This window comes from Balaenoptera physalus (genome assembly GCF_965194825.1).
Source record: "Balaenoptera physalus genome assembly, chromosome: 5".
NCBI lineage: Eukaryota > Metazoa > Chordata > Mammalia > Artiodactyla > Balaenopteridae > Balaenoptera > Balaenoptera physalus.
In genome coordinates this window covers 12170365-12192201 of record NC_138884.1, presented here as the reverse complement: position 1 = coordinate 12192201, position 21837 = coordinate 12170365, and the positions used below count along the sequence as shown (strand labels likewise).

Here is a 21837-nt window from a genome sequence, read left to right as displayed (position 1 = left end):
CTTGATTTTTTCCTGAGAGCTGTAGCTCAGTCCCTGGGCAATTCTTTTTTTTTCCCCCTGGACAGTTCTTAAGAACATTCTCACACCCCACAATTTCTAATAAGTTATAGTATTTTCATAATCTCAATGTAAACACGTACTGTAATAGTTTTTAATTTAATTTTTATTTTATATTGGGGTATAGCTGGTTTACAATGTTGTGTTTCAGGTGTACAGCAAAGTGATTCAGTTATACATATACATATATGCATTATTTTTTCAGATTCTTTTCCATTATAGGTTATTACAGAATATTGAGTAGAGTTCACTGTGCTATACACTAGGTCATTGTTGATTATCTATTTTATATACAGTAGTGTGTATATGTTAATCCCAGCCTAATTTATGTTGGGTATATGTTAATTTATCCCTCCTAGTTTATCCCTTCCCCCTGCACCTTTCCCCTTTGGTAACCATAAGTTTGTTTTCTAAGTCCGTGAGTCTGTTTCTGTTTTGTAAATAAGTTTTTTTGTGTCATCTTTAGTTTCCACATGTTAGTGATATCATATGATATTTGTCTTTGTCTGACTTACTTCACTTAGTATGATAATGTCTAGGTCCATCCATGTTGCTGCAAAAGCAATATTTCACTCATTTTTATGGCTGAGTAATATTCCACTGTGTATATATACCACTTCATCTTTATCCATTCCTCTGTCAAAAGACATCTAGGTTGCTTCCATGTCTTGGTTATTGTAAATAGTGCTGCAGTTAACATTGGGGTGCATGTATCTTTTCAAATTAGTTTTCTCCAGATATATGCCCAGGAGTGGGATTGCTGGATCATGGTAGCTCTATTTTTAGTTTCTTAAGGAACCTCCATACTGTTCTCCATAGTGGTTGTATCAGTTTACATTTCCACCAACAGTGCAGGAGGGTTCTCTTTTCTCCTCACCCTCTCCAGCATTTATTGTTTGTAGACTTTGATGATGGCCATTCTGATCAGTATGAGGTGATACCTCATTGTAGTTTTGATTTTCATTTCTCTAATAATGAGCAATGTTGAACATCTTTTTTTTTTTTTTTTTAATTTATTTATTTATTTTATGGCTGTGTTGGGTCTTCGTTTCTGTGCGAGTGCTTTCTCTAGTTGCGGCGAGCGGGGGCCACTCTTCATCGCGGTGCGCGGGCCTCTCACCATCACGGCCTCTCCCGTTGCGGAGCACAGGCTCCAGACGTGCAGGCTCAGCAACTGTGGCTCACGGGCTTAATTGTTCCGCGGCATGTGGGATCCTCCCAGACAAGGGCCCGAACCCGTGTACCCTGCATTGGCAGGCAGATTCTCAACCACTGCGCCACCAGGGAAGCCCTGTTGAACATCTTTTCATGTGCCTTTTGACCATCTGTATGTCTCCTTTGGAGAAATGTCTATTTAGATCTTCTGCCCATTTTTTTGATTGAGTTGTTTTTTTTTTGATATTGAACTGCATGAGATATTTGTATATTTCAGAGATTAATCCCTTATTGGTTGATTCATTTGCAAATGTTTTCTCCCATTCTGTGGGTTGTCTCTTCATTTTGTTTGTGGTTTCCTTTGCTGTGGAAAAGCTTTTAAGTTCAGTTAGGTTCCATTCATTTTTGTTTTGACTTTCATTGTTCTGGGAGACATATCCAAAGAGATACTGCTGCAACGTATGTCAGAGAGTGTTCTGCCTATGTTTACATCTAAGAGTTTCATAGTATTTGGTCTTACATTTAAGTCTTTAATTATTTGGGGTTTATGTTTGTGTATGGTGTTAGAGACTGTTCTAGTTTCATTCTTTTACATGTAGCTGTTCAGTTTTCCCAGCATCATTTATTGAAGAGACTGTCTTTTCTCCATTGTATATTTGCCTCCTTTGTCATAGATTAATTGACCATAGGTGCATGGATTTATTTCTGGGCTTTGTATTCTGGTCCATTGATGTATAAGTCTGTCTTTGTTCCAGTACCATACTGTTTTGATTACTGTAGCTTTGTTGTGTAGTATAGTATAGTATAGTGTAGTATACTGTAGCTTTGTAGTATAGTGTGTAGTATAGTGTGATTCCTCCAGCACCGTTTCTCTTTCCCAGGATTGCTTTGGCTATTTTCAGTCTGTTGTGTTTCCATACAAATTGTAAAATTTTTTGTTCTAGTTCTGTGAAAAATGTCATTGGTAATTTGATAGGGATTGCATTGAATCTGTAGACTGCCTTGGGTATTATAGACATTTTGACAATATTGATGCTTCCAATCCAAGAACATTGTATATCTCTCCATTCGTTTGTGTCATCTTTTATTTCTTTTATCAGTATCTTATAGTTTTCGGAGTACAGCTATTTTGCCTCCTTAGGTAGGTTTATTCCTAGGTATTTTATTCTTTTTGATGTGATGATAAATGGGATTGTTTACTTGACTTCTTTTTCTGATCTCTCATTGTTAGTGTATAGATATGCAACAGATTTCTGTGTATTAATTTTGTATCATGCAACTTTACCAAATTCATGATGATCTCTAGTAGTTTTCTGGTAGAATCTTTAGGGTTTTCTATGTAGTATCATGTCACCTGCACACAGTGACAGTTTTACTTCTTCTTTTCCAATTTGGATTCCTTTTATTTCTTTTTCTTCTCTGATTCTCATGGCTAGGACTTCCAAAATTATGTTGAATAATAGTGGTTAGAGTGGACATCTTTGTCTTGTTTCTGATCTTAGAGGAAATGCTTTCAGTTTTTCAGCATTGAGAATTATGTTGCTGTGGTTTTGTCATATATGGCCTTTATTATGTTGAGGTAGGTTCCCTCTATGCCCACTTTCTAGAGAGTTTTTTTTTTTTTTATCATAAATGGCTGTTGAATTTTGTCAAAAGCTTTTTCTGCATCTAATGAGATGATAATATGGTTTTTATTCTTCAATTTGTTGATGTGGTGTATCACACTGATTGATTTGTGGATACTGAAAAATCCTTGCATCCCTGGGATAAATCCCACTTGATCATGGTGTATAATCCTCTTAATGTGTTGTTGGATTCGGTTTGCTAGTATTTTGTTGAGAATTTTTGCGTCTTTTCTTCATTTAGTTGATCTTGTAGGCTTTTAGCTTGCCTCTTCATCTGCAACATATCTGTCTTCTCATTTTGTCAAACTTACTGTGTTTGTGGTCTCCTTTCTGCAGCCTATAGGATCGTAGTTCCTCTTGCTTCTGGTGTCTGCCCCCTAGTGGGTGAGGTTGGTCCAGAGGCTTGTCCTGTTATCCCCTTGATAGGGGGTTTGATTGGTGTTGTGGTGACCAGAGCCTGCCCTGGATATTGAGCAGGGCCTCCCCTTTGCTCTGTGGTTGTCACTGACCTGTCAGGGGTGGGGTCTGCTCCTTAGTTGTTGGAGTAGAGGCCCCCATATCTGTTTCTTAGCTGTGTTTCTGATTTGTGGTGTGAGGTAGGTGCGTTTGGAGCACCCCCACTGGGAGAGAAGCCACTGAGTATTCCTCCTCTGGAGCTGTTCACCTGTGAATGTGCTTTGTTGTGCTACCTATCACCCATTGCATGGGCTGACAAAGTATACTGTTGTTGGCACTGCTCTCAGTCTCACCTTAACTGTGGGTATGCTGGCAATTGGCCCTGGTGATTCTCAGGCATTGTTTTCACTAGGCCACCAGCACAGATCCACTGAGGTCAGGTCCCAGGACTGCAGTAGTCATGCACCAGGACACGCTGTGGGAGGTATAGAGGCAGCTCAGACTCTGGCCTGGCCCAACCCCCATGTGTACGTGCCCACAAAGCCCACAGCTGCTAAAGCCAGACCCATCACAGCTGCAGGAGCACTTGTCCTGTTGGATGTTTCGCAGGTGCTGAATTTAGGAAGCCATCAGAGGAGGTCTAACTCTGTGGTTTACGCAGCCACAAGGAGAGATTTCAGCTCTCCTTTCTTAGTCACATGGCCCCGGGGGCTCAGCTGTAGTTTCACCTCCACCTCTGCATGTGTTCCTCCCACCATAGTCTGCTCCAGAGGTTTCCAGAGCACATGAGCCTCTCAGGCAGGAAGGAGCCAAGGTGGCAATAGGGGCGAACAGGCCACCCAGGCGGGGTGGTGCTGGGGTAGTGATTGGAATGCGCAAGGCTGTCAGGCAGCAATCAGGGCTAGCGTGTCACCCAGGCTGGGGGCAGGGGGAGGAGGAGACAATGGCAGCATGCAAGCCGGCTCTGGCAGGAACTCTCCCTAGTGCCTGCAGAGGCAGGGGCTGGCACATGAGGAGAGAGGTTGCATTGGCGGTCCTGCCCTTTGTGTGTCACTTAACAATGGCGCTTCACTTCTGTGGCGGTCCAGGCTTCCTCCATGAGCATTCCCGGTTGCAGAGCTCCTCACTCCCACCCCTCAGGCTATCTCCTCACAGCCAACAGCAGTAGTCTCTCCGAGTCTGCTCTCCAAACCCCACGTTCCAGCACTCAGCCCCCATCAGCGCTGGCAGACACCCGTCTCAGGCTGGGGTACACAGGGCTGTGGCATGGAAAATCTGTGTAGGTCTCACTCTGTCCCGCCTACCACAGACCAGTTGCTGGGCTCTCCTCTGAGTCCCCAAGGCTCCCCTTCTGTCCTAGCTGATCTCCTCACTGGTGAGGGGGCTTCTCTAGATGCGGGAACCTCTCCTCACCTTCAGCTCCCTGCTAGGGGTGCAGGTCCTGTCCTGCTTCTTCTCCTCTTCTTTCTCCCGTCTTCTTTCTTTCATCCTACCCGGTTACATGGGGATCTTTCTTGTCATTTTAGGTGTCTGAGGTCCTTTGCTAGTCTTCAGCAGGTGCTCTGTGAGAACTGTTCCATTTGTAGATGTATTCTTGATGTATCTGCGGGGAGGGATGACCTCCACGTCCTCCTACTCCTCTGCCATCTTAGAAAGTTTGGTCCTGGACTTTTGTTTGTTGGGAGTTTTTTAATCACAGTTTCAATTTCAGTACTTGTAATTGGTCTGTTTATATTTTCTATTTCTTTCTGGTTCAGTCTTGGAAGATTGTACCTTTCTAATAATTTGTCCATTTCTTCTAGGTTGTCCATTTTATTGGCATATAGTTGCTTGTAATAGTCTCTTATGATCCTTTCTATTTCTGTGGTATCCATTGTAACTTCTTTTTCATTTCTAATTTTATTGATTTGAGCCCTCTCCCTTTTTTTCTTGATGAGTCTTGATTAAGATTTATCAATTTTATCTTTTCAAAGGACCAACTTTTAGTTTCATTGATCTTTTCTATTGTTTTCTTTGTATTTATTTCATTTATTTCTGTTCTGATCTTTATGATTTCTTTCCTTCTACTAACTTTGGGTTTTGTCTGCTCTTCTTTCTCTAGTTGCTTTAGGTGTACAGTTAGGTTGTTTATTTGAGATTTTTCTTGTTTCTTGAGGTAAGATCGTATTGCTGTAAACTTCCCTCTTAGAACTCCTTTTGCTGTGTCCCATGGGTTTTGGATTGTCTTGTTTTCATTGTCATTTGTCTCTAGGTATTTTTTTATTTCCTCTTTGATTTCTTCAGTGGTCCATTGGTTGTTTAGTAACATATTGTTTAGCCTCCACATGTTTGCGATTTTTACATTTTTTGTCTTATAGTTGATATCTAATCTCACAGCATTGTGGTCAGAAAAGATGCTTGATATGATTTCAGTTTTCTTAAATTTACTAAGGCTTGCTTTGTGGCCCAGCATGTAATCTATCCTGGAGAGTGTTACATATGCACTTGAGAAGAATGTGTATTCTGCTGCTTTTGGATGGGTTGCTCTATAAATATTAAGTCTACCTGGTCTAATGTGTCATTTAAGGCCTTTGTTTTATTGATTTTCTGTCTGGATTATCTGTCCATTGATGTAAACAGGGTGTTAAAGTTCCCCAGTATTATTGTGTTACTGTCAGTTTCTCCTTTTATGGCTGTTAGCTTTGCCTTATATATTGATGTACTCCTATGTTGGGTGCATATATATATTCACAACTGTTATATCTTCTTCTTGGATTTATTCCTTGAACATTATGTAATGTCCTTCTTTGTCTCTTGGAACAGTCTTTATTTTAAAGTCTATTTTGTCTGATAAGAGTACTGCTACTTCAGCTTTCTTTTGATTTCCATTTGCATGGAATATATTTTTCCATCCCCTCACTTTCAGTTTGTATGTGTCCCTAGATATTAAGTGCATCTCTTGTAGACAGCATATATACAGGTCTTGTTTTTATATCCATTCAGCCAGTCTATATCTTTTGGTTGGAGCATTTAATCTGTTTACATTTAAGATAATTATCATTATGTATGTTCTTATTGCCATTTTGTTAATTGTTTTGGATTTGCTTTTGTAGGTTTTTTTCTTCCCTTCCTCTTTTGTTCTCTTCTCTTGTGAGTTGATAACTATATTCAGTGTTGTGTCTGGATTTCTTTTTCTTTATTGTGTGTGTATCTATTGTAGATTTTTGGTTTGCGATTACCATCAGGTTTTGATATAGCAGTCGATATATATACAAGATTGTTTTAAGTTGCTGGTCTCTTAATTTCAAATGCATTCCCAATATCCTGCATTTGTACTCTCCTCTTCTCATGATTGATGGTTTTGATATATTTGTGTCTGGATGATTTCCTACCTATACTGTATGTTTGTTTGCCTTTACCAGCGAGCTTTCCCAGTCATAGTTTTCTTGTTCCTATTGTGGCCTTTCCTTTTCCACTTAGAGAAGTTCCTTAAGCATTTGTTGTAAAGATGGTTTGGTGGTGTTGAATTCTCTTAGTTTTTGCTTGTCTGTAAAGCTTTTGATTTCTCTGTCAAATCTGAACAAGAGCCTTGCTGAGTAGAGTATTCTTGGTTGTAGGTTTTTCCCTTTTATCACTTTAAAATACCATGCCACTCCCTTATGGTCTGCAGAGTTTCTGCTGAAAAATCAGCTGCTAACCATATGGGGATTCCCTTGTATGTTTTTTGTTGCTTTTATAATATTTCTTTATAGCAGTTGTCCTAATGTATGTATACACACATATATTGTACATTTGTTTAATGCCTGTCACCCATTTAGACTGTAAGTTTTGTGGAAGCAAGAACTGCTCATATTCTTCACAGCTGTTTTCCCAGCACCTAGTCTAGTCCCTGATATAAAATTAGTGTTTGATAAACATTTTTGTTTAGTGTTTGATAAGCAATAAACCTATTGAAGATAGATAGATAGGTGGAAAAAGAAAGGGATTGAGGGAAATGGGGAAAAGAGAAAAAAGATCAAACTTGGAGATATGTTCTCAACTAAATTCTCCAGAATGAATATAATTTGAATTACTGCAAAGGCAGGAAGGCATCCCTGGCATGATGAATAAGGAGGAGGTACATATTTACAAGGCCTATTTGGTATTATGTTTTCTTGCTAAGAGGGAGCAGTATGTTCACAAAGAGATGGAATGAAAATATTACACATGTAAGTAAGTTGTCTGGGTTTGCCTGCTAATTTAAGGAGTTCAGAATTTTAAATCAAATGAAGATCTATTGAAAGTTTGTGAAAAAGTAAATGACATGACAAAGTGTTTTAGGAAGGTTAATTGGATAAAAATTTATCAGTCCAAGATGAAAGTGTCTCAGATAAGGCAACCCAAAATGCCTATACTTGTTAGGGATCAAAGGAGGCATGTGTCACCAACAGTGGTTATATTTAAAGTTAAAGTTACACATTATCCAAAATTAAAATGCCTCACATAATAGGCAAGAATAAAAAATTTTCAAGCTCTGAAAAAAATTGCAAAACCTTTAAGAAGACTTGTAACTTATTTCATTGTTATTTATACACAAAATTAATTAAAATATGATAAAACCTGGGCATCAAATATATGACATCAAATAAATTTCAATTACATGGTAAGAAATAGTTATACATGTTGAATTTATAACCTACATATTTCAGGTAATAGTTTATTTGCAGAATTTATGTAAAAACATAACTTGTACTGCTTCTCATCAATAATATGAACAAATGATGAAATATTTTGTAGTAAATATTGTGTCTACAATTTTCCATAGAATATTTTTTTCTGGGAAAGTTTATTGACAGAAAAGTTATGTAATGCACAACATTAGTGTATTTCTGACTGGATCATGTTGCTCAGGGCCCTGTCAATATGAAATGAACTCCAAAACATATTTATCTTACCTTAGTGAGGGTGATTTCCCTGTACCCATCTAAGTGGGTCTGAGATATCATCCCTCTTCATAGACATTTCTAATACATCTAGAATCCAAAGAGCCTTGCATTTTTCCTCTTGAAATGTATTTTTTCTCTGAATTAACTGACCAGGCATGGAGATGAGTAGTAGAGGATTGTGTCTCCAGCCCCTTAACTGGAACTCCATAGGTGAAAGGGAATCATGGAAACTCGGATTTTGGCATTTAGTATGTATTGGTTGAATGTGTATTTGTTGAATGAAGAATGGATAAAGAGGTCATCAGTTTTCCCAGTACCTATGTTTTGTAGTGATTTTATCTTACTATACAATAGCTGAGACAATTTTTAAAGAATGTGACATTGCTAACAAAGCATGCTGTGAACATTGCATAAGTAAAGAAACAAAATTATCCAGGATTCCAGTATCCAGAATGTTTCAAAACAACCTAATGTAGATTCCTCCTTAGTGCTCGCCTCATCTGGCCCAGGCCATGACCTTTGCAAGATCATACCTGAGAGCTGATGATTTGCACAAAGTTGTAGCACTCCTTTTGCATCTCTTCAATCTGTCTCACGAGAGATAACTATGGTCTATTAATTATAATCATAATTTTTTAAATTATATATAGTTCTTGTATAAAACCATGCATAATTTTTGTATTGCTTAGTGTAACCCAGAGGAAGTCAAGAAATTGTGAAATATTCAAACCTCTATATTTCTTTTTTAAGGCCTTATGTTTACTAACTAAATCATTCAAATAATATTTGTTGAGGAATTTCCATGCATATGGCCCTGAATGCAGTACAGGGAACACAAAAACGAGTATCACATGAACCATGCCCTCAAGGATCTAATGGTCTAGCAGAGAAACCAGACAAACAACTACCATTGGTTGATCCTTCTCATTTTGTAAATAATTTTATCTTTCCTGACAAAAACCTCTATATTTCAACAAGGTACTTAAGAATGAATCATTCCTATTTTCTTTTCAAAAGCCAAAGGACTCTATGCAAAACCTCTTTGTGTCCTCATACAAAGTAGACTGACAGATGTCCCAAATAACTGTAGCCCAGAAAATATACTACAGAATATGCTATAGATATGATGTGATATTAAACAGTAAATTCTGCTTATCCTATCCAAGGAATTACTGCCAACAAAGAAATGTTTAGAGGTATTTTCCATGGCATCTGTATTTTAGCTCAATGGTATACCTGGTTTTAACTACAATCACATGTGTAAGTTGAACTATCTACCCATAAGTGGCAGGAAACACCCCTTCCAGGGAGGCAGCTCAGATATAATTGGTGCCAAAAAAACCCAAGAAAGTAAATAAAGCTTATAAAATCTGGACAAGAGCGGTTCACATAATAGAAACAGTGCCATTCAAAGGAATTGAAACCATTTCTAGCTAATACATAATTAGGACCAAGAATTTTTTGCACAGTGAATTAGAAGGAAACAAAGACTATTCTGTATTAAAATTGATTTAAAGTTGTTATATAAAATAGGCACTTTAAATATATTTATGATCTTAAAATGTGGGATAAGGATAAAAAGAGCAGGATATAAGATCAGACATGGGGTAACCAAAGGGTGGAGCACATTAACAAAAAAGATCTGCAAAACTCAAATAATGCAAAAAGAAAAGAAGTCCTAGTATAAAAGTTTATTCTCTTAGCCATAATTGTCTCTAAATATTTATAAATTCCTCAATAAAATTAGAAATTTATTAGAGATTCCAACTATACATTAGTCATGGCTTCTGTATATAGTTTAGGCTTAAGTTATGACATGTGGTATGGAACTAGTCATTCTCGAGCATTCCTCTGCTGTCTTTATGAAGCATTAAGGCATTCATTCTCAGATTCTGTTGTGTATAAAAATTACCTTACTATCAGCTAAAATTACTTCTGGTATGCACGCACCATAGATGCAGTAGTTCTGATGCAGCAGTTCTGGGGTTGGCTCGGAATTTTTGAATTATAACATTCATTTGCATTTCATATGATCCTAAGACAAGTAATCTTTATAGCATACTTTGAGTAAAATGTGTCCCTAAGGTAAATAACACCATCAAGTTTTTATATATGTAATGACCCCTAGCTATTATAGTTAAATCTCTGACTCCTAATTCAAAGAAGTAGCATTGTTTATAAAGTGTTACCATAATCAAACTACATGCTACATGTCAATTAGAAAACACATCTCCTTGAGTTTTATATCATACAAATTAGTGCAGTTTTAAATTCCAAATACAGGTAGCTAGAGTGACAGATATATAGCTATAGAAGACTACTTCAAGTGTGATTTCAATCAGGCAAAAAAAAAAAAAAAAGTTGTATATAAATCCTGCATTTACAAGAGAACCTCTTCAGGAATTGTCCATATAAAGGCTTGGACACGCAGAATCTCAACTAACAACTCAGTCAAGATTTGAATGCCCAGAATGGTAGACCAGAGACATAGTGATCTTTTCCCTTTCCCTTATAGAGAGTGGTTCCTGTACAAACATATTCTTGTCTACATGTACCAACATTTTCTATAAAGAACAAGACCACTGTTTACTACCATGTAATACTAAAAACAACAAATCTGCTCAAAAGACAACAAAGTAGAGGGGAATCCTAAGTATTTTGAGTCTTACTCCCAAATTAGATGCTATTCATGGTAAGACTTACGGTACTCCTTCAGGTGCATGCACAGAGAACTTTTATTTCTATCTATCTGAGAATCATATCAGGAGAAAAATGATGTAGGAACATGTTATGAGTTAGGTAAAAAAAAAAAAAAATGATTCGATAAGTCAGTATTTCTCAACTGGGACAATTTCTCCTCTCAGGGTTCATATGTTATGTTCAGGATGGAGGGCAGTATTCGTGTATAGGGAGAATTAACAAAGAAATAACAAAGAATTATCTAGTCCAAAATGTCAATAGTGTCAAGGTTGAGAAAGCTTGCCACAGATTAAAATGGTAATTCCCTCCAATATTTCCCTGAATTTACTCAAGAACTCAAGAGTGAAACATTTTCCTGACTCTGACAGTTGATACAACCATAGATCTAATTTACCAATTGAGGTTCAATCATCTCTTTGGTATACTCATTTGTAACCATGTCAACTGCTTATCTCACAGCCCCTCAGTTTGGTGCCTATCAGCCTCCAGCATAGACAATGATCCAACACAGGAAGTCATTTAGCTGCAGTAAGTAATTGCTCTTTATTTCATTCTGTTAGGAAGCACTCTTGCTTATTGATTTCGGGCTGCACCTGAAGCATCGCTACAATTTTTTTTCTAACAACCTGAATCTGCTCCTACTGATGAACTAATGCTGCCCTTCTGGCAAAATATGCTACACCAAAGACACAGAGCAAGGAAAGAGTGCACATAAAGTCAAACGCTGCCATGAGAAAGAGCCAGTGACTGGTGCTTGCTTATCTACCACCACCAGAGATGAAACAGATTGAAAAGGAACAAATTAGAAAGACGTGACATGCCGTTTCCCTCTGTTCCCTACTTATTAATATTAATTAACCTCAATATAATTATGTGGCTGCATGCGTTTAAGTAGCAACTCTCGATTAGCTTTCACACAAATTGTCCAGGGGGTCTGTTGGTGAAGCCCTTATCTGTGGAAAATTTTCCTTTGACTAACAAGTGATTTTAGGTAGTAAAGCATACTAGTTAAGAATCTGTGCTCTGACATGTGCTTAGATAATATCCTATCTTAGTCACTTAAAGGCTGTATAAATTGGCAAATTCTTTACCATCACTGAGCTTTGTTTTCCTCGTCTATTAAATGAGGATGTATGGTTGTCATAAAAGGATGATGACGTGATTGATAAAAGACATGAACAAATAGAAAAAAAGCATCTGTAATGACAAGGATGTGAAACTCAATTGTCAGTGAGACAACTGTTCAAAGTGAGAAATAACAAAACAGCCTACCTGAGGTGCAGACTTCCCAGTCCCCAAGGCCCATGAATGAGGTCCTAAAATCTTGGCTTTATCGTTCTCACATGAATTTTCATATAGTCCCTTCACCATTTTGAGGATTCAGGCTCTGTACCTGTCTATTCACCAAGAACAAATAATTGATGCAAGATACTTGAGAATCTTCCTGGGTTTTTAACTAAGACTATTTGAACTACACGTCTTTCCATTTTTCCAGCCACAACATCTCTCATCACACTCAAACATCAGGCTTTCCTTAGGGCCATCTCCACAAATATAAAGAGGTATAACAAAGCATCTTACTCTTAGAGAAGATTAAAGAGTCAAATGAGATAACTTACATGTCATGTGCTTAGCACAATGTTTGGCACATCAAAATATTAGGGTGATGGTTACTGTATATAAGAATGTCAGCATAGTAAATAGGAACATGATGTCTACAACACAAGTAAGATATTTAGTATTTCATCACAATGAAATTTTCATACATACGTTAAATCCTATCACGAATAATGTATAACTATGTCAAAATATAAAAGATTAAATATGCAGCATTATAAAGGAAATCATTGGATTTTTCTTCACCTTGCTCTGCAACTGGTAGTAAATCACTGCTATCCTCAAGCTGATAATGGTCTTCTTGCAATAAGAAGCATTTCCCATTATTTCCAATGTGTAAATATATCTGGAAAATTTGGTCAAAGTTTTTACTTCTATCCCTCATCACTGTGTCGATATGAAGCTAGAACTCACACTACTTTGAAGCTAGGGTAAAGTGCCATTTCTCTATTAATGTGAAAAAAATTTAAGAAATTTGATTTCTTTCTTGGCATTTATTGTGGGTTAAAATTCAAGTTATATTGTGTTGTAACTTACAAAGGAAAAGTAAAAACGGCTTTTGAAATTCAGTTTGTCATGACCATGAAACCACTTGCCCTAGTTAAGCCTACAGTGCATGCTATGTTCCTTCATCTTCTGTATTTGCGGTATTAGCCACTGAAGAAAAGGTATTTCAGTTGTTCTACCATTTAGTAGGACAATTTAGGGTTTAGGTAACAGAAAGTATCTCACTTCTTTTGATGCATTTACTAGCCTTGTTGTGCAGCATGGTTTACTAATCCCTTCTTTCCAGAAGCCACCTAGTCTATTCTAACACATTCTTTGAGAAATCCTTTTCTGTGGAAATATGTTCTCTTTTTCCAGTTAACATTTATTCATAATGTTGCAGTTAAATTTTGCTTGTTGCTTATGTTTTCACCCTATAGTTACTCTTTTATATCATGAGTTATCCAAGGGAGAGGATGATACTTTTTTAAAATATGTATTCCAAACCAGTAGTAGACAGCTATAAATCCTCTATACTCTCAGAAGAAAAGATTGGGAAAGAAAAGGATGATGCAATGAAGAAAGTGTGTATTAAGGTGGGTAAGCAGGTTACAGGAAACATTTTAGACATATCTTTATGACTCAGTTTTTAACCATGAAGCACTTAATGATTTGTCTAATATATATTATTCAAATCATATAGATACATATATAGATGAATGGACAGATAGATACACACATATACATATACACTGTCACCACCAATGAGTATTTCTGTATATATAATTCATTAGCATATCAAACACGTAACAAAATAGACATACTTATCTTCATCTTATCTTTAGGTATCTGTTAACCTACATAATTACTGCCAACTGCAGAATAATCAATTTTGTTAACACTGGGGTGGGGCGAAGACATTCTGTAGAGAATATGAATAAAAAATATTCCCCGTGATTGTGGGAAATAATATTCCAGAACATTTTAATCACATTTAACCATCAGGATACAGTGTTTCTCATAAAACTAAAGCTATATAATGACTCAGTTGACTGATTTTAAAGAGTTAGTTTATATGACAACCTAAGAAGCAGTCTAGCTGTCTAATTCCTGATATCAGTGGTTTTCAAAACTTCAGTGTGGTCAAAGAATCACCTAGGAGGCAAATTAAAAATGATACACTTTTACCTTCAGAAAATTTGAAGCATTAAGCCTGCTGTATTGGGACCTAGATTCTGCATTTTTAACACAGTTTCCAGCAAGTTGATACTTTACTATGTAAATATTTTCTGAGTATTTATTACACTTAATAAAATAATTTTGGAATTTTTTTCAAAAGTCCTACTGAAAATAACAATACATGTCAAGAACTGTGAAGGGCTGGAGACTTCGCTCTGCTTACAAAATGACAAGTTGGCCCACCGTAGTCTCATGGATGTTGTCAGAAGACATTTGAACCCAGGGTCAAGACCCAGGGACTTTATGCCTTGGCATAGCAGGCAGAATAAGCTTTATGTGCACATCAACTCCCCGTGCTCCCAAGTCTCCCAGTGGGTCACAGGCAAAGCAGCCCAGGTGGATGCTGCATTAGAAAGATTTACATCATAGTTGAGGAAGCCCAGTCTTTTAAAGGGGGCTACTATCACACCTGTCCAACTTGCATTTTAAACATTAATGCTGAATGTCCAAGAGTTTTTATCAGAAGAACCATCCACAGTTTCTAACATATAATTTTGCCTTAGACAAGCAAATGTGTTTACCAAAAGAAATGCATTCACATGATAAGAAACAAAACACTAATTATTGCCTAACTCATTCAAAGTTTTATTTTTATGGCACAGTGATTGAGAGCAATATATTCCTAAAGTAAAAGGCAGGAGAATCTGCTGGTTCAATTCAGCATTTTGAATAAAATGTAATATTCAGATATTCTCAAGTGTTGCTTAAAGACATGTTAGATCAGACTAAATTGACGATGTATTCAGCAGGACCCTTAGAAGGTCCTGAAACAGGCTAGATATAGTATTTCTTGATGTTTAATTCAATTTCATAATTTCATTGTTCTAATACTATTCATTGGAGTTAATTTTATTCCTCCTGATGATAAAATATAATATGCTAGAATAAATTGTGACTTCTGAGGCATTTTTTTCTCTGCCTTGTTGGAAAAGTTATGGAATCCACAAGAAGACCTCTTTGAAAAGTAACTTTCGTGTGACTTAGTCTTCCTGGCAGTTTTCCTAGTATCTCTGGAAACAATGGTCTTCCCTCTCATTCATCCTCTGGGTATTTTCAATTACCAAATATTTCTTCCTGTGGCCCCCAAACTCTAACTAGCAGCTTAGCATAGACACAGTAACTACAGCCTCGTCAGGGAGACACCCATGAGCCGACTGAACCTAGAGCTAACTCATACACCTAAAAATACAACAGGTATTCTTGGTATGTAGTCACATTAAAAAAAGTGAAGACCTGCGGTAAATATCAGATTTTTATGGGTCACTTAAACATGCTTTTCCAAGTCTCTGAAAGTGTCTTAAAGAAGCTATCCAGTAAAGTTATCTGAAAAGTTCCAATCAAAATAGAAAAATTATGACTTCTTACCAGGGGGTTCATATATGTTGACCTTTAACTATATCTACTTGTTTTAAAGTGGTAGTCATTTAAGTTCAAATACATTCTAAAAGATCTACACTTTTTACTCTCTTCTCCCAAATTTTGTGTTTTTGATGTCATATTTTACAGCTTCATATTTATCCGTTCACTGTTTATTGTTATATTTGCTTTTATAATTTTTTGTCTTTTGATCTTCATACTGGCTTATTTAAATGGTTAATCCTCAGTCCTTACTAGATATTTGCCTTTCCTAGTGGGATTTTCCCTTTCCTATAGATTCTTACTTCTTTTCATCTAGAGAAGACACTTTAACCTTTAACATTTATTTTACGGTAGGTTTAGTATTGATGAACTCTTTCAGTTTTTGCTTGTCTGAGAAATTCTTTATCACCCCTTCAATTCTAAGTGATAATCTTGCTGGGTAGAGTATCCTAGGTTGCAAGGGTTTCCCTTTCAGGACTTTGAATATATCATGGCACTCCTATGGCCTGCAAAATTTCTGCAAAGAAATCAGCTTATAGCCTTACGGGGATTCCCTCATATTAAGACTCATTGTTTTTCTCTTGCTGCCTTTAAAATTCTCTTTATCTTTCACTTTTGCCATTTTAATTATGATATGTCTTGGTGTGGGTTTATATGGGTACATCTTTTTTGGGATCCTTTGTGCTTCCTGTACCTGGATATCTGTTTCTTTCTTCAGGTTTGGGAAGTTTTCAGCATAATTTCCTCAAATAAATTTTCAATCCCCTTCTTTCTCTCTTCTCCTTCTTGGACTCCTAAAATGCGATGTTGGTATGCTTAACGTTATTCCAGAGATCTCTGAAATTGCTTTAATTTCTTAAAATTAATTTTTCTTTCTGCTGTTCTGAATAGATGATTTCCATTATTCTACCTTCTGGATCACTTATGCATTCTTCTGTATCATTTAGTCTGCTATTCATTACTTCTAGTGTGTTTTTTATTTCAACCACTGAAGTCTTCATTTCTGATTGGGTCTTTATATTTTCTAGCTCCTTGTTGAAGTGCTCATTCTTTACATCAATTCTTTTCCCTAATGTAGTTAACATTTTAATTACCACTGCATTGAATTCTATATCTGGTAAATTATTTATTTCTGTTTCATTATCTATTTTTTTTTTTTTTCAGGTGTTTTCTCTTGCTCCTTCAAGTGAGAGTAGTTTCTCTGCCTTTTAATTTTGCGTAACTTTCTCTGCTACTATGAATTTAGGTGAAACAGTTACCTATTGCAGTGTTGATAATGTACACCCTCATTCAATTTCTTTCTCACCCTCAGCGTATGGGTCTACATCGATCTAGAAATCGTGGCTCTGAGATAGGGATGCTTAGCTGTGATTACTCAGGAACAGAAAGTCATTGTCCTGCTCCAGCATTTCTGACTTTATCAACCGTATGGCAAAAATCATCTTCTCAGCTGCAAACATCACACTACTGAGAGTCCTCATTGACTTCTCATTCCTTAGCCAACACATATATTCAATTATATAATCATTCTTAACACTTTCCATCTCTTTGGCCTCTTCCACTACTCAGACCATGATCACTGACAACTACAAATGGAGACTACCTGTTCCTTCTGCCTTGTTCTTGCCTACCTTGATCTACTCCATTATCCACAATGCAGCCTAAGTGATTTTTGGAAAATAATTTTAATCATACCATTCCCTTGGAAGCTCCAGTGTCTCCCATTGATCTCAGATTAAAGTTCAAACTTCCTAAATCATTTTAATGCCCTTCAATACCTTTCTTGCCTCCTTTGTCATTTCTAGTATTTTTGTATTCTAAATTCCAGTCATGCTGAGATCTTTTATTTCCTAGGCCACAGCATATTCTCTCATCTCTGTTTCCTCTGCTAGAGACTTTCTTTAGTCCCTCCTCACTTGGCTAATTCTACTTACCCTTCAAGTTAGAGGATAAATGTCAGTTCTTCCAAGAAACCTTCCCTAACCCCAGAGTTACATGCCTGTCCAAGGGCTCTGATGGCAGCCAATAAATAAACATAATAGCCATCTCACTATGTTGCAATTTTCTGCCTATTCTTTATATCCAACCATATCATAGAAACCAAGAGAAAAGTAGTTATGTTTATTATCGTGCAGTTATCTTCTCACTGCCTAGCACATGGCTGATACAGAGTAGATACTTTGTCAACATGTAACGAATGAAATATGTTAGTGCACTATGCCAGGAATATTATGGTGAAGGGATTACAATTGACCCTTGAACAACACGGGTTTGAACCACACAGGTCCACTTATATACAGATTTTTTTCAATAAAAACATTGGAACTATTTCACGATTTAGACAATTTGAAAAAACTTGCAGATAAACCACATAACCTAGGAATATATTTAAGAAAAAGCTATGTCATGAATGCATAAAATATATATAGGTATTAGTCTATCCTTACATAGGCATAAGTGATATTTAGTGTGAAATTAATAACCTGTTAGTTTTCTGTTTTATGACTTCGCTTTCTAAGAATTATTACCATACAGTATGCTTCTCTCTCATATTTGTAAAATGTGCTTATCCAGTCTATCTTTATAGTAAGAGGTTTTTTTTCTATGTAACAATGTTTCCAATACTGTATTATGAATATGATTGTAATACTGTATGCCATAAAATTTTTACAAAATTTCATTCATTAATGTGTAGGCTAGGCTACCACGAAGCAATCATATCAATTACGCTAGGCTACCATAAAGCAATCATATTGTTGCTGCTTTAATAACAATGCATGAATCATTATACCTGTAAATAAATACGAATTTCTTTTTCATATCATCTTTTCACTTTTGATGTCCGGTGTTAGTAATACTTATAACATCTACACAGTGTTTTGTATCATATAAGAAAATATTGATGTAAATAGTAGCAGACAATTCATCTTGTAAAGATATAATGTAAACTTATGGTATCAATAAATACAGTACTGTAAGTGTATTTTCTCTTCCTTATGATTTCCTTAATATTTTTTTCTCTAGCTTTCTTTACTGTAAGAATACAGTAATATTATACACATAATATACAAAATATATGTATATTGACTATGTTATTGGCGAGGTTTCTGGTAAACAATAGGCTGTTAGTAGTTTGGGGGAATCAAAAATTTTATGAGGATTTTTGACAGTGCATGGTTTGGTGCCCCTAACCCCCAGATTGTTCAATGGCCAACTGTATATAGATATAAAAATTTACTATGATGTAGGAAATTTATCTGTCCCTAGGCATTCTGATAACAAAGTTATCTTTTAAAAAGTTTGAATGTGAAAAGAATTGTCAAAATATAAGGTGACGATTTTTGTCCACTGAACCTGGCCAAATACACTAAGAATGAAGTTAATGGTGCAGGTCTTTATTCATATCCCTCCAATTGGCAAGCACTATGGTTACTTTAACTGTTTTGACCATAGAGGTCCCAGTTGCACTTATCCAAAAGGCAATGTTTTACTCCCTTTATGATGCGGAATTATTTAGAATAACAAAGGTAGTCTACCTTCAGCTTTTTGAGGAAAACTAAAGTGTAAATTAAGTAATTTTTAAGAAATTAAAATATTCTAAGACATTCTAAGGGTTGCAAGTATAGAAAGATGACTAAGGTAAAGTCCCTGCCTTAAGCAGCCCATAGTTTAGAAATGAGGCAAGTAATTACGTGCAAAAATATAAGGAAAACTAACAAACAATAGCTATAATAATAATAAAAGATGTCATGAAGATAGAAGGGTGGGCAGTATTGCTTTCAGCAGGTTCAAGGAGTGAGATCTGAAGAATGTTACGGAAGATATCACATGAGGACTTGGTGGTGGCTAAAGTTTGGGTGAGTGGAATAAGGATTTCCATGGGGAAGTAGTAGCATTGTCATCAATGACTTGTACTAAAACAAGGGAGTGCAAGGCCTGTTTGGGGAGCATCAGGTATCCATACATGTGCAGTGTATACTGAATGGAAAGACAGTGGTGTGGTAAAGAAGTGCTGTGGATGAGATCGGAAAGTAGGACATGAATGCTATATTCAAAAGGGCTTTAGTCAGTGAGTAATAAGGATCCATTTAAAGTTTCTAACCAATGTGGTTATTCTTCAGGAATGAACAAGAGTTTAGGTTGACTTTATCTTGACATTTTTGTTAAGCTCTATGAATTTTGTAGAAAGTGTCAACCCCATATAATTTGATGCTGCCCCTCCTGAAATAAAGAGGGAGATTAAAGTGGTTTGAATAGTACAATGAAAATTTGCTACCATTGAAATGCTAATGTAGATGCAGCTTTTGCTGAAGTGAATTTTTGATCATGGGAGATGTAGATTTCAGGAACAAGAGATTTCACTTTTTATCTGAGAAATATTTTCAAGAACATAACTGTTATTATAATATCTTTAATGAATCATTTCTGTTGTTTATTTTCCCATTCACCTTATGCCATCATCATATAGAAGAATCAGCAATTGTTCTTTAACTACATGTACAAAGAGAAGGAAAATATCTGTAATCCTTCAACCCTTTCATTTTCCTTGAGTACTAATCAGTTCATGATCTCAATGAAATTATGTAAAATATCTTTGCCATACTAAGACCATCTTTGGAATCTGAGTAAGTTTATGATAAAATAATATTCGATCCATGTTCTTAGATTGGGTAGTTTCCAGTTTTCTACTTCTGCAAAGCAGCTGAAGAGAAAATAAAGGACATAAAGAACAAAGCATATAAACTGATTACATTGCAAAGTATAATTGAAAACACGTGCACTGCAATATTTGCGTAAATGGCAGTCATATAATTGTCAGTTCCTCTTTCTTTAAAGTAGGCATATGGTTAACAGGAAATAAGTTTGAAATAATCTTTATGTGGAAGCAAAATTACTTCCTCTTTAGTATTCATTTCTTAGCAGAATACTTAACATGTCCTGTATTTGAATATAAAGAATCTTTTGGAAGTACAGTAATGATTTGTGGATTGGATTAAACTCACAGCACATTTCCAATCCTTAAGCTATGTATATTACACAATAAAAGATATTATTTAATTGAAAATATGATGTAGATCAGCACTTTTTACTTCATCATAAGGTAGCATCATTTTCAAATCTATAAGATTTTTTAAAAGGCTCATGAACACAGTGTAGATAGTTACTAAACGTTGTAGCCATCGTGAAACTCCTTGTTAGTTCATTTCATAATTCATAGTGTTCTTCTGAAAAATCCTTATTATACAGAATTTTAATTATATATTACTTTAAGGGTCAAGTCCTAAACTTTTCTCTCAACACAGTTTTTAGGGTTTTACATTCTTATATATTGTGTACCTGTTAATACGGCAACTTTATTTGTAAATGTATAATGTGCTTTCATATAATGTATTATATATACTATATGGGTAATTAATCAGACTCATATTCAAAAAACTGAAATGATTCTTTATTACTTTAAATAGGATTGTAGGGTTTATTGAAACTGTCATTCTGAGAAATACTGATGGATCTGGGGCTCCTACAAGGGTATAAGAAACTATGTAATTTATATATACTAGCTCAAGTCAAATGCATTATCATGTATTGATAGGCAATTTAGCATAGTAGAAACAGCATACACTTGGCATTAGGCAGTCCTGAATTAAAATTTTGGCTGTAGAGTACTTTTTTTGCTACGTAACTTTGGACAGGTTATTTAAAGTGTCCAAGATTCTATATTCTTACCTATTCATTAGGGCTAATCCTTATCTCTCAGAGTGTTATTGATCTTAGATGACCTGTGTAAAGTGCATAGAACAGTGTCTCTTATCAGGATGCTTGTTTACTACCTGTATCAGTTTTATACATAGGTGAAACTGTGACCTTGTTTCTATTATCAAGAAATCTTGAAATGTAACTGAATAGCAGAGAGAGAGTTCCACAAATGAAAAAGAAACGCCTGCCTGCATCAATGACTCTCTGTCTCTCTCCCTCTCCACACACACACACACACACACACACACACACACACACACACACACACACACACACACACACACACACACACACACACACTAACAGGTAAATGCTTTTAACTGCAGGGAGCTGTATATTTCTGTGTATAGTGGAGCGAAGCAGATGAAGGCGTCAGAGTTGTGTATGTTCTGCCTCCACACATAGCATGACAGGACTGATCTGAGACCTCTAAGTCAAACCTTTCTGCACGACTCTACTTATATGAAAGGCAGCACAATTAACGAACGAGAGTTCCAGTTACTATACTTTACTTGTGCTTCTGGGCAAATAGTTAATATCCT

At 36.1% G+C, this 21837-nt stretch overlaps 1 protein-coding gene and 1 long non-coding RNA gene across 5 annotated transcripts in view; one reads left to right on the top strand and one right to left on the bottom strand.

The window, feature by feature from the left end:
• Positions 1 to 21837, bottom strand: part of CCSER1 (coiled-coil serine rich protein 1) — a 1319150-nt gene that overhangs the window by 36260 nt on the left and 1261053 nt on the right. The window lies entirely within an intron of this gene.
• LOC309660845 lies at positions 4267 to 21561 on the top strand. The gene is made up of 3 exons (XR_014263673.1): positions 4267 to 7139; positions 7177 to 19222; positions 19310 to 21561. It is a non-coding gene; the product is annotated as an uncharacterized lncRNA (long non-coding RNA).